The sequence below is a fragment of the Mytilus trossulus genome, unplaced genomic scaffold, assembly GCF_036588685.1.
Source record: "Mytilus trossulus isolate FHL-02 unplaced genomic scaffold, PNRI_Mtr1.1.1.hap1 h1tg000158l__unscaffolded, whole genome shotgun sequence".
Classification (NCBI taxonomy): domain Eukaryota; kingdom Metazoa; phylum Mollusca; class Bivalvia; order Mytilida; family Mytilidae; genus Mytilus; species Mytilus trossulus.
Window position 1 is genome coordinate 3102120 of NW_026963304.1, and position 9852 is coordinate 3111971.

Below are 9852 nucleotides of genomic sequence, written 5' to 3' on the forward strand. Positions count from 1 at the left end.
ACGGCATGACAATAGCTGTTTTCCATTGACTAGGAAACTCTGCCTTTTCAAAAGACAAATTAAATAACAATGATAAGGGTACACTGACAGTATAACTTGTCTTTTTTAGCATTTGGTGACTAATTGAGTCATTACCTGATGCTTTTCCCAATTTTAAAGTCTGCAAAATATCAATGACTTGATTTGAGTTTATAAAGAAAATATCTATTTTAGAATTTGACCTAGTCAGAAATTCTGGAGATTGATCATTATTTTCATTTATAGTAGATATGGAACAAAAATACTTATTCAAAAGACATGCTTTATCGTAATTTTCAGTGACTAATTCGTCATTTTCATTTTTAAGTTGAGTGATATGAGTAGAATTACCCGATGTCTTAGTTAATTTTTTCATTAATGACCAATACGATTTAGAATTACCAGATGGAAACTCGTCCAACAAACTATTTGATCTTTTGTGTATCGTTTTAAATTATTCACATTATTTCTTTGCTTTTTATACTTATTCAGATCTGGAATACTATTTGACCTACGAGCTTGTTTGTGTAGTCTATCACGTTTACGTATTTCTCTTCGTAGGTCTGAATTAAACCATATTTTATCATTTGGTCGTATAGTTACTTCTTTTTGTGGGATACAGTCATTAATATATTCAAGAAATTTATTTGTAAAATTTTTACAATTTTGATCCATACTATTTTCAGCATTAATTATTGATTCCCAATCAAAAGTAGCAATGAGCTCGTTACATTTGTCGAAGTCGGCATTTCGATAGTCCCAAATCATTCTTTTATAAGTAGTATTATTTTGTGACCTAGTGAGGTTATTCAAGAATATAATAGTTCCGTCATGATCACTATACGTACGATCTATTTGTATTAAATGGGAATCGTAGACATCACATGAATCTGATACCAAAATAGGATCTAACAAGGACTGGCGTGTGGCACAAAATCTGGTTGGTTCGTTTATAACATTTTTAAGGCCATTAAGTCTCATAATATCAAAAATTTTATGTGAATGGTCAGTGAGAAAATCAACATTTACATCACCCGTTATAACAACATTTGGAGTATAGCTCATTGCATTTTCGATAGATTCATGAAATTTATCCCAAAAAGTATTGTTGTTTGAAGGTTGTCGATATACAACACAAAGGAGTAATTTGTTAGAAGGGAAGGTAATTTCAAGCCATAATGCTTCATTATCAAAATCCAAATCAGGTCTCGGTTTGGCTTGAATAAATTTACTAATATAGATTATAATTCCTCCTCCTGAGCTATTGCGGTCTTTTCTATAAGGATCTCTATTATAACCCTCAATAAGAATATCTTCATTTTTTATATTTTCGTCAAGATGCGTTTCGGTTAAACAAATCACATCAGCTTCATTACTAATGTTTTCAACATAGTCTACTTTATAACGCATACTTCTAATATTAAGGTGAAAAATTGAGAAAAAACCACCTAAAGGACCAGGATTAACTTCTACATCATTACTTAGCATTATTAATAATAATATCACAAATGTTAACATTGGTTTCAATAGAAACAAATCAAGATATATAGAATAGCATACCGACGTCAAACATTTGCATTTCATAATAAGCAAGAACAGTTCAAATAAATAATTGTGTCTTTTTCTTAAATACATCATTTTCCTACAGAATACTGAATTAAGTTTACAGTAAAATTGACCTATCGACGAGCGATAAGCTTGAATATCATTACCCATTGTCAAAAACAAACATAGTTATACACGAATTCGACAGGTCTAACAATACAATAACTACATCTAAACAATATTTCGTCTGACACTCCAGTCAAGAACATAACAAAACATATGTACAATAGTTTAGATTGTGGGAATAAATGTACAGGCTGTGGATGAAAAAATATTTGATGAGTAAACTTTGATAAAAAATAGAGAAAGCAAATAAATGCATGATACATCTGATTTTTTTTCCAATTATAATGAAAAAGAAAGGTAAAAAAAAACAGCCTAAAAACAACACATTGTTGTACGATTTTACATAACGCAAAGAAAAATAAGTATAAAAAAAAATACTACATACTAAATATTTTAATTCTTTTGAATGAACAGAATAAGAAAAATTTAGTGTAACTTTTAATTTTGAATTAGATTTTCGTATTTGTTACTTGCAACTCAACATTGTTATTCGAGTGAACCTTTTTTTTTGAGGTCACATACCTTACACGCTTGAACAGTTTTGGTAAATAAACAGTTACACGTGGTAAGAATCATTGATTAATAATTCAGGAATTTGTTCATTTATTTCGTTACAGGTAAGTTAATTTATTTATTATCAATGTCTACAAATAGAAATAATACTTTACATATATCTTGTTTGTCTTTATATTGTGTATTTGCGTACAACTAAATGTCAATAAGATGATAATAATATGTTATTTCAGAACTAATTCAGATAAGAAACAATGGTAACAGTCGTTCTAGTTTTCATATTTGTTACAAGTTATTCAGTCTTAAGATCTTCAACATCTTGAAAGGATTTTATTAAGATTTTGTCCGAGCCGGAATTCTTCTTTGTGAATACTCTACCATCAAAGGTCCAAAACGAGTGAATCTTTTTGTTTTTTTTAAGTTGATTTAGCCTTTTGATGAGTTCCTGTCTGTCTCTAGTTAGATCTTCTGTGATAAATATTTGAGCCGAATTGTTCTTGAGTTTCTTTTTGGACATATAGATGGAGTTTTTAATTTTCCAATTTCGGAACCTTCAAATGAGTTGCGCTTTCCCACCTTCAATTTTACCAATGATGTGAGACCTGTTAATGTCATTGACACAGAGAGGTGGTGAAATGCCCAGTTTTAGGTTGGCAATATTAACTATAATATCATCTGTATTTTGGAGGTCTCCTTTACTCAAAGGAACGTTATGAAATCGGAGCGATGTTCTGCGACCGTATAGTTCAAGTTCTTCAATATCGGCATTTAGAGTAGCCACTTCCTCCTTTAGACCCTTGTTTTCAGCCATACTGTTAAAAATTGCAGTGCCCAAATTTCTAAATTTCTCATATCTTTCACTAGCATCGGAAAGTGCGTTGTCAACATGTTCTTTTAGTTGAGTATTTTCAGTTTCTAAAGATGTAATTTTTTGTTGTTGTTGATTAATAATGGCATTTAGTGGTTTGATAGCGTCTTGGATGGCTTCAGTAATAACTGATTTTAATGATGTTTTTAATTCTGAAATAAGTTCTGTTTTTATTTCACTGACAATAGATTGAAATACATCAGGTTTCAATAAGGTTGTATGAACTAGTTTTGCCATATTAAAGCTTTCACCATGAGTTTTGAAGGTAACTGGACTCGATGGGGGACCACTCGACTGTACTTTAGATTGACGTTGAACAGATAAAGATCTTTGACGGGTTGTTGGGGGTTTCATTTGGTCTTCTGATGTTGAAGATAATTGACGTTTCAATACAACATACACACATCATTCAAAATAGGTTTTATTTGCTATTTCTTTATTCTGTCCGTTCTAAAAAGTATCTGCCATCTTTTTTGATCGCCAAAAACATCGAATTTTTATAACTTGACGTTTGCGTATCCAAATACTAAAAAAAGAACGGCAATAATCTTAAATGAAACCTATTTCAAATTTCTACACAATTTTGAAGCCATCATTTTTTACTGTAATACATCAATTTTAGTGACCACCAGACATGTAAATTTGTCGAGCAAATTGTACCTGGTTTTGGCTGCATTTCTAGATATTATACTTCAAAACAGTAAAGCTCAACTTCTTTTCAATGTACCCGTTTCCAAAGTACTCTAAAATACTGATATTATTAAAGATGTGAATAAAATTGTGATAAATTTACCTCCATTTCGTAGTAATTAAACCCCTTTTTGATCCCCTACACAAATTGACGGTGACATTGTTTTCTTCTTTCAACATACGTCATATAACGTTAACAAAATATGTGTCAAGCCTCAGGGTCATGAAAAGTGAAACAACAATCAAAGATCTTCTTTATTCCGTGTGAAACTAATATTCTATACGTCTTAGAAAATTTCATTCATACTAGAAACAAATCAGACAGATTAATGATGACTTGATAGCCTATGGATGGACAAAAGTACAAAAATAGCAATATAAAGTGCATTGCAGAAAATATCTGGAGGAAAAAAACATATATGAAAAAAGGAAATGGAGGTCAGTTAATATTATATTTATATTTTATAAGTTAAAAACTTTGCTTATTTTATTAGTTCATTTCAAAGGTGTTTAGAACTAAAATTTAGGGCATTCGGTCAAAGAATTACTTAGAAATACTTCTTTAAATTCGTGTTTTTTCTTCAGGAAATTAGACGAAAATTGTTGCCCGTTTTTCGGTCCTTTTCAGTAGATGACGCAATTTTGTCTCAGTTTTAAAAAATAATCATATTTGTTATATAATATCATTTACCAGTATATGTCTTCCATTTCAGCCATCCTTTGAAGTTTTTACACCTCAAAATCATTAAATGGCGAAAGTGTGTCCCCGACGAATATGGGCGCACCACTCTACTAAGTAAGCATCATTTATAAGAGCAAAAGCTAGCTTGTCAATTCAAACAAGAAGTTAATTCATAAAGATGTGTTCTTACAATATTGCATTTATTCAAATGGCAAATTCTTGTCAAATTTTCTGACTATTTTTATTTAATCAAAATGTGGTTCGTATTATCTCAGGTCTTTAAAATTTGAAAAAATTCGATTATGACGTCAAATTTACTTTCTTTCCTCTGAAATTCCCATTGTGGCGTCATTTAAACGTGAGGCGACCATGTCTGATGACGTCACGTAGAAAGAACACATCTTTTTACAGGTCGCTCGAAAAGAAGGATTAAAATTATCTGCATTATATCGTTTAAAAATCATAAGAGAAACAAATTCCAACACTAAATCTCGTGCAATACGATATTTATTCACTCTCGACAGTTAAAAGTTTAACGTTATAACGCTCGGCGAGCCTCGCGTTTTAAATTTAAAAATTTAACTGTCTTGAGTGTATACATATCGTATGACACTCGATACAGTGGAAGAATCTATATTTATCCAATCTAATTGACAAATCATGTTTCCACGCTTCATTTTGTACAGATCATGTTTGCACTCTTTGTTTTGCAAGCGAAACATTGACACAGGATCCTTTACTATTTCACTCAAATATTCCTGGTAGCCTGCTTCTGTTTAAAAAAAAATCAATCTGTTGTGAAAAAACGGTTACATTCGAATATTTCTAAAAGTCGCAGTTCATTTTGGTGTTTTCTTTGCAATCACGTCTACACATTCGATTTCTTTAAAGACTGTAAATTATAAAAAAAAAAAAAACATGGTTGAACGTTCAGAATATATTTTTTTTTACTCGCCACGAAAAAATCTTGGTGAGCAAGGAATACAATATAGTGCCGTTTGAACATCACTGTACACTCATGAAGATATGTGATATTAGTGGCGGTTAGAACTATTGGAAGACCATTTTTTTTCCTTTTGCATAGTCTATGAGTAGATTCTGCTTTTTCCGTTCTGTTATATTTTTTTCTCACATACGAGGCAATTAAGTACTTTACACTACCGTCTTGGTGTATTGTAGACCTTTGTAATGTTGAGTGCCGTGTTTTGATTTCAAAATTGGTTTGATTTCTGTGAAGTTGAATTTCTGTCACAACATCATGCACCCCGTTTCTTTTCATATTTGTATGTAACCTATTTCTCCTTCCGTTTGTACGAAACTAATTTCAAGATTTGATTTTGATTTTTGGTGTTTAAACGCCACTTTTAAGCGCCATTTTTGTGCTATTTCGTGGCGGTCAGTTTTTATAGGTGGAGGAAGACGGAGTGCCCGGAAAAAACCACCGATCTTCGATAGGAAAACTGACAATCCTAGTCAATTAAGATCGGATTCAAGTGCACCAGCACGAGCGGGACTAATTAACTGACAATCCTAGTCAATAAAGATTGGAGTCGAGTGCACCAGCACGAGCGGGGCTAATTTCAAGATACAGAACATTTTTTTGGAGTCGATTGCACCAGCACGAGCGGGGCTAATGTCAAGATACAGAACATTTGTTTGGAGTCGAGTGCACCAGCACGAGCAGGGCTAATGTCAAGATACAGAACATTTGTTTGGAGTCGAGTGCACCAGCACGAGCGGGGCTTATTTCAAGATACAGAACATTTGTTTGGAGTCGAGTGCAACAGCACGAGCGGGGCTAATGTCAAGATACAGAACATTTGTTTGGAGTCGAGTGCACTAGCACGAGCGGGGCTAATTTCAAGATACACAACATTTGTTTTGGAATCAATCATATGTCATCTAGGTTTAATATAGTCGAATCTTATGATTTTATGTACAGCTGAAGGGGTGATTGCTACACAATTTAAATGTTGGGCATTTCTAGGTCTGAAAGTTCATAACATTCTCAGGTATTGATACATCCTAGTACGAATCCATGACAACTCGTCCCACTGCCAAATCGTCCCACACAAAATCGCCTCACTTTTTCACCAACTCTCCCCACTTAAAACTTAAAATCCCGTTGAATATATGTCTGCCTACTCGCCCCACTCATGAAAAAGGTACAAATCCCACTGAATAAAGGTCTGCCAACTTGATGTATGTGAAGTTAGCAGCCGGTTCGTTATTCGATATTCGATATTCAATATCCAACCGGCCGCTAGCAGTCGGTTTGATATTAAAATGTAGTTGAAAATCATAGAAAATTCAAATATTTGATAACATTCAAAGCATGATTTTCAGAGTTAGGAGTGAAAGGATACGTAGGAAATCGAATATAAACCCTTTAGTAAGTTGCATATTTGTCTTTGTGTAATATAGATTTCTATGAATAAAACGATATCAAAGATGTAATTTTATATATAATATATGATACAAAAACAAAAACCGATCACTCCAGAAACATTTACAAATAGAAATAGAAATATTTATGAAAAGCCCCCCCCCCCCCCAAAAAAAAATGTATAGTGTAAACCTACTGGAGACCGCTGAAATGACGATAAGACCCCTTGGTCTTTCAATGTCCATATAATTAAAGGAAATCATAGACTCTGTAAATATAAAAGTTGTATCAAAAGGATTTCCCAGAATAATGTCATTTTCGATATCTACGGAGGGCTTAGATTGTCACTTTTCAGCTAAAAATTGTCAACATTTCAGGGCAAAGGGCACAGGGCAATGGCGAGAGCCTAATCTGCCTAATATTAAGCAGACAGTTAGTTAATAGGTAGATGCAAACGTGACTAGAAGGAATCTGGGTAGACTTCCTGACGTCTATGTTTACGGAGGGCTCAAAGTGTCAGTTTGATATTCAAAATATATAGCATTCTGGAAGAAGATCAGACTCGCCGTGAAACCCTCAACTGTCTTTTTGGCATGCAATATTCTCTTCCAGATGGCTCCATTGCACTAACGTTTTAGGAAAAATTGAGTTCTGTCGAATGTCTGTTTTGCAGCCTATAAATTTAAATGATCTGCGATATGTGTTTGGTTTCTTGTCTTTCTACGATATTCGGGTATTGAAAATAACTAAAGTTCTTGCCTTTACTTGGCGTTTGTTTCTGATTTCTTGTAGGTAGTTAGATTATTCAATAGCCGGTTCAAATCCCTCAACCACTTTCTAGAACATAGTCAGCCTCCTCCGTTCTTGGAGAGGTGTTAGTTCCAGCTTTGAAAGCATATTTGTAACGCATTCAGTTTCTCTTGATTTGTAGTCGTGCAGGATGGAATGTGAGCCTCTTTTCTGTATGCTTTCTATCCTTTCTATTTCCCTGCTGGTGAATGGGTTCCAAATGACAGCACCGTATTCTAGTACCTATATAACCATGGCTAACTGAGCACCGTATTCTAGTACCTATATAACCATGGCTAACTGAGCACCGTATTCTAGTACCTATATAACCATGGCTTACACCGTATTCTAGTACCTATATAACCATGGCTAACACCGTATTCTAGTACCTATATAACCATGGTTAACTGAGCTATTCTAGTACCTATATAACCATGGCTAACTGAGCTAGTACCGTATTCTAGTACCTATATAACCATGGCTAACACCGTATTCTAGTACCTATATAACCATGGCTAACTGAGCTAGTTTGTTGACAGCACCGTATTCTAGTACCTATATAACCATGGCTAACTGAGCTAGTTTGTTGACAGCACCGTATTCTAGTACCTATATAACCATGGCTAACTGAGCTAGTTTGTTGACAGCACCGTATTCTAGTACCTATATAACCATGACTAACTGAGCTAGTTTGTTGACATCACCGTATTCTAGTACCTATATAACCATGGCTAACTGAGCTAGTTTGTTGACAGCACCGTATTCTAGTACCTATAAAACCATGGCTAACTGAGCTAGCACCGTATTCTAGTACCTATATAACCATGGCTAACTGAGCTAGTACCGTATTCTAGTACCTATATAACCATGGCTAACTGAGCTAGTTTGTATTCTAGTACCTATATAACCATGGCTAACTGAGCTAGTTTGTATTCTAGTACCTATATAACCATGGCTAACTGAGCTAGTTTGTATTCTAGTACCTATATAACCATGGCTAACTGAGCTAGTTTGTATTCTAGTACCTATATAACCATGGCTAACTGAGCTAGTTTGTATTCTAGTACATATATAACCATGGCTAACTGAGCTAGTTTGTATTCTAGTACATATATAACCATGGATAACTGAGCTAGTTTGTATTCTAGTACCTATATAACCATGGCTAACTGAGCTAGTTTGTCGCACCGTATTCTAGTACCTATATAACCATGGCTAACACCGTATTCTAGTACCTATATAACCATGGCTAACTGAGCTAGTTTGTTGACAGCACCGTATTCTAGTACCTATATAACCATGGCTAACTGAGCTAGTTTGTTGACAGCACCGTATTCTAGTACCTATATAACCATGGCTAACTGAGCTAGTTTGTTGACAGCACCGTATTCTAGTACCTATATAACCATGACTAACTGAGCTAGTTTGTTGACATCACCGTATTCTAGTACCTATATAACCATGGCTAACTGAGCTAGTTTGTTGACAGCACCGTATTCTAGTACCTATAAAACCATGGCTAACTGAGCTAGCACCGTATTCTAGTACCTATATAACCATGGCTAACTGAGCTAGTACCGTATTCTAGTACCTATATAACCATGGCTAACTGAGCTAGTTTGTATTCTAGTACCTATATAACCATGGCTAACTGAGCTAGTTTGTATTCTAGTACCTATATAACCATGGCTAACTGAGCTAGTTTGTATTCTAGTACCTATATAACCATGGCTAACTGAGCTAGTTTGTATTCTAGTACCTATATAACCATGGCTAACTGAGCTAGTTTGTATTCTAGTACATATATAACCATGGCTAACTGAGCTAGTTTGTATTCTAGTACATATATAACCATGGATAACTGAGCTAGTTTGTATTCTAGTACCTATATAACCATGGCTAACTGAGCTAGTTTGTCGCACCGTATTCTAGTACCTATATAACCATGGCTAACTGAGCTAGTTTGTCGCACCGTATTCTAGTACCTATATAACCATGGATAACTGAGCTAGTTTGTTGCACTCTGGGGGGCACTGGCGCTAGTTTCTTCTCAGGAAACATAGTGAACAGCTTGCCTTGCTTTTAATTTTCTCTATGTGGCTGTTCGTTCTTCAGGGGCACCACAGTTCAGCTATTATCATCCGTTGTGTTGTCGTCTGTTGACAATTTACTTATTTTACATGAGAAAGTATTACTAGTGGGGAAGGCGCTGTTCGTCCTTCTAGGACAACTTAG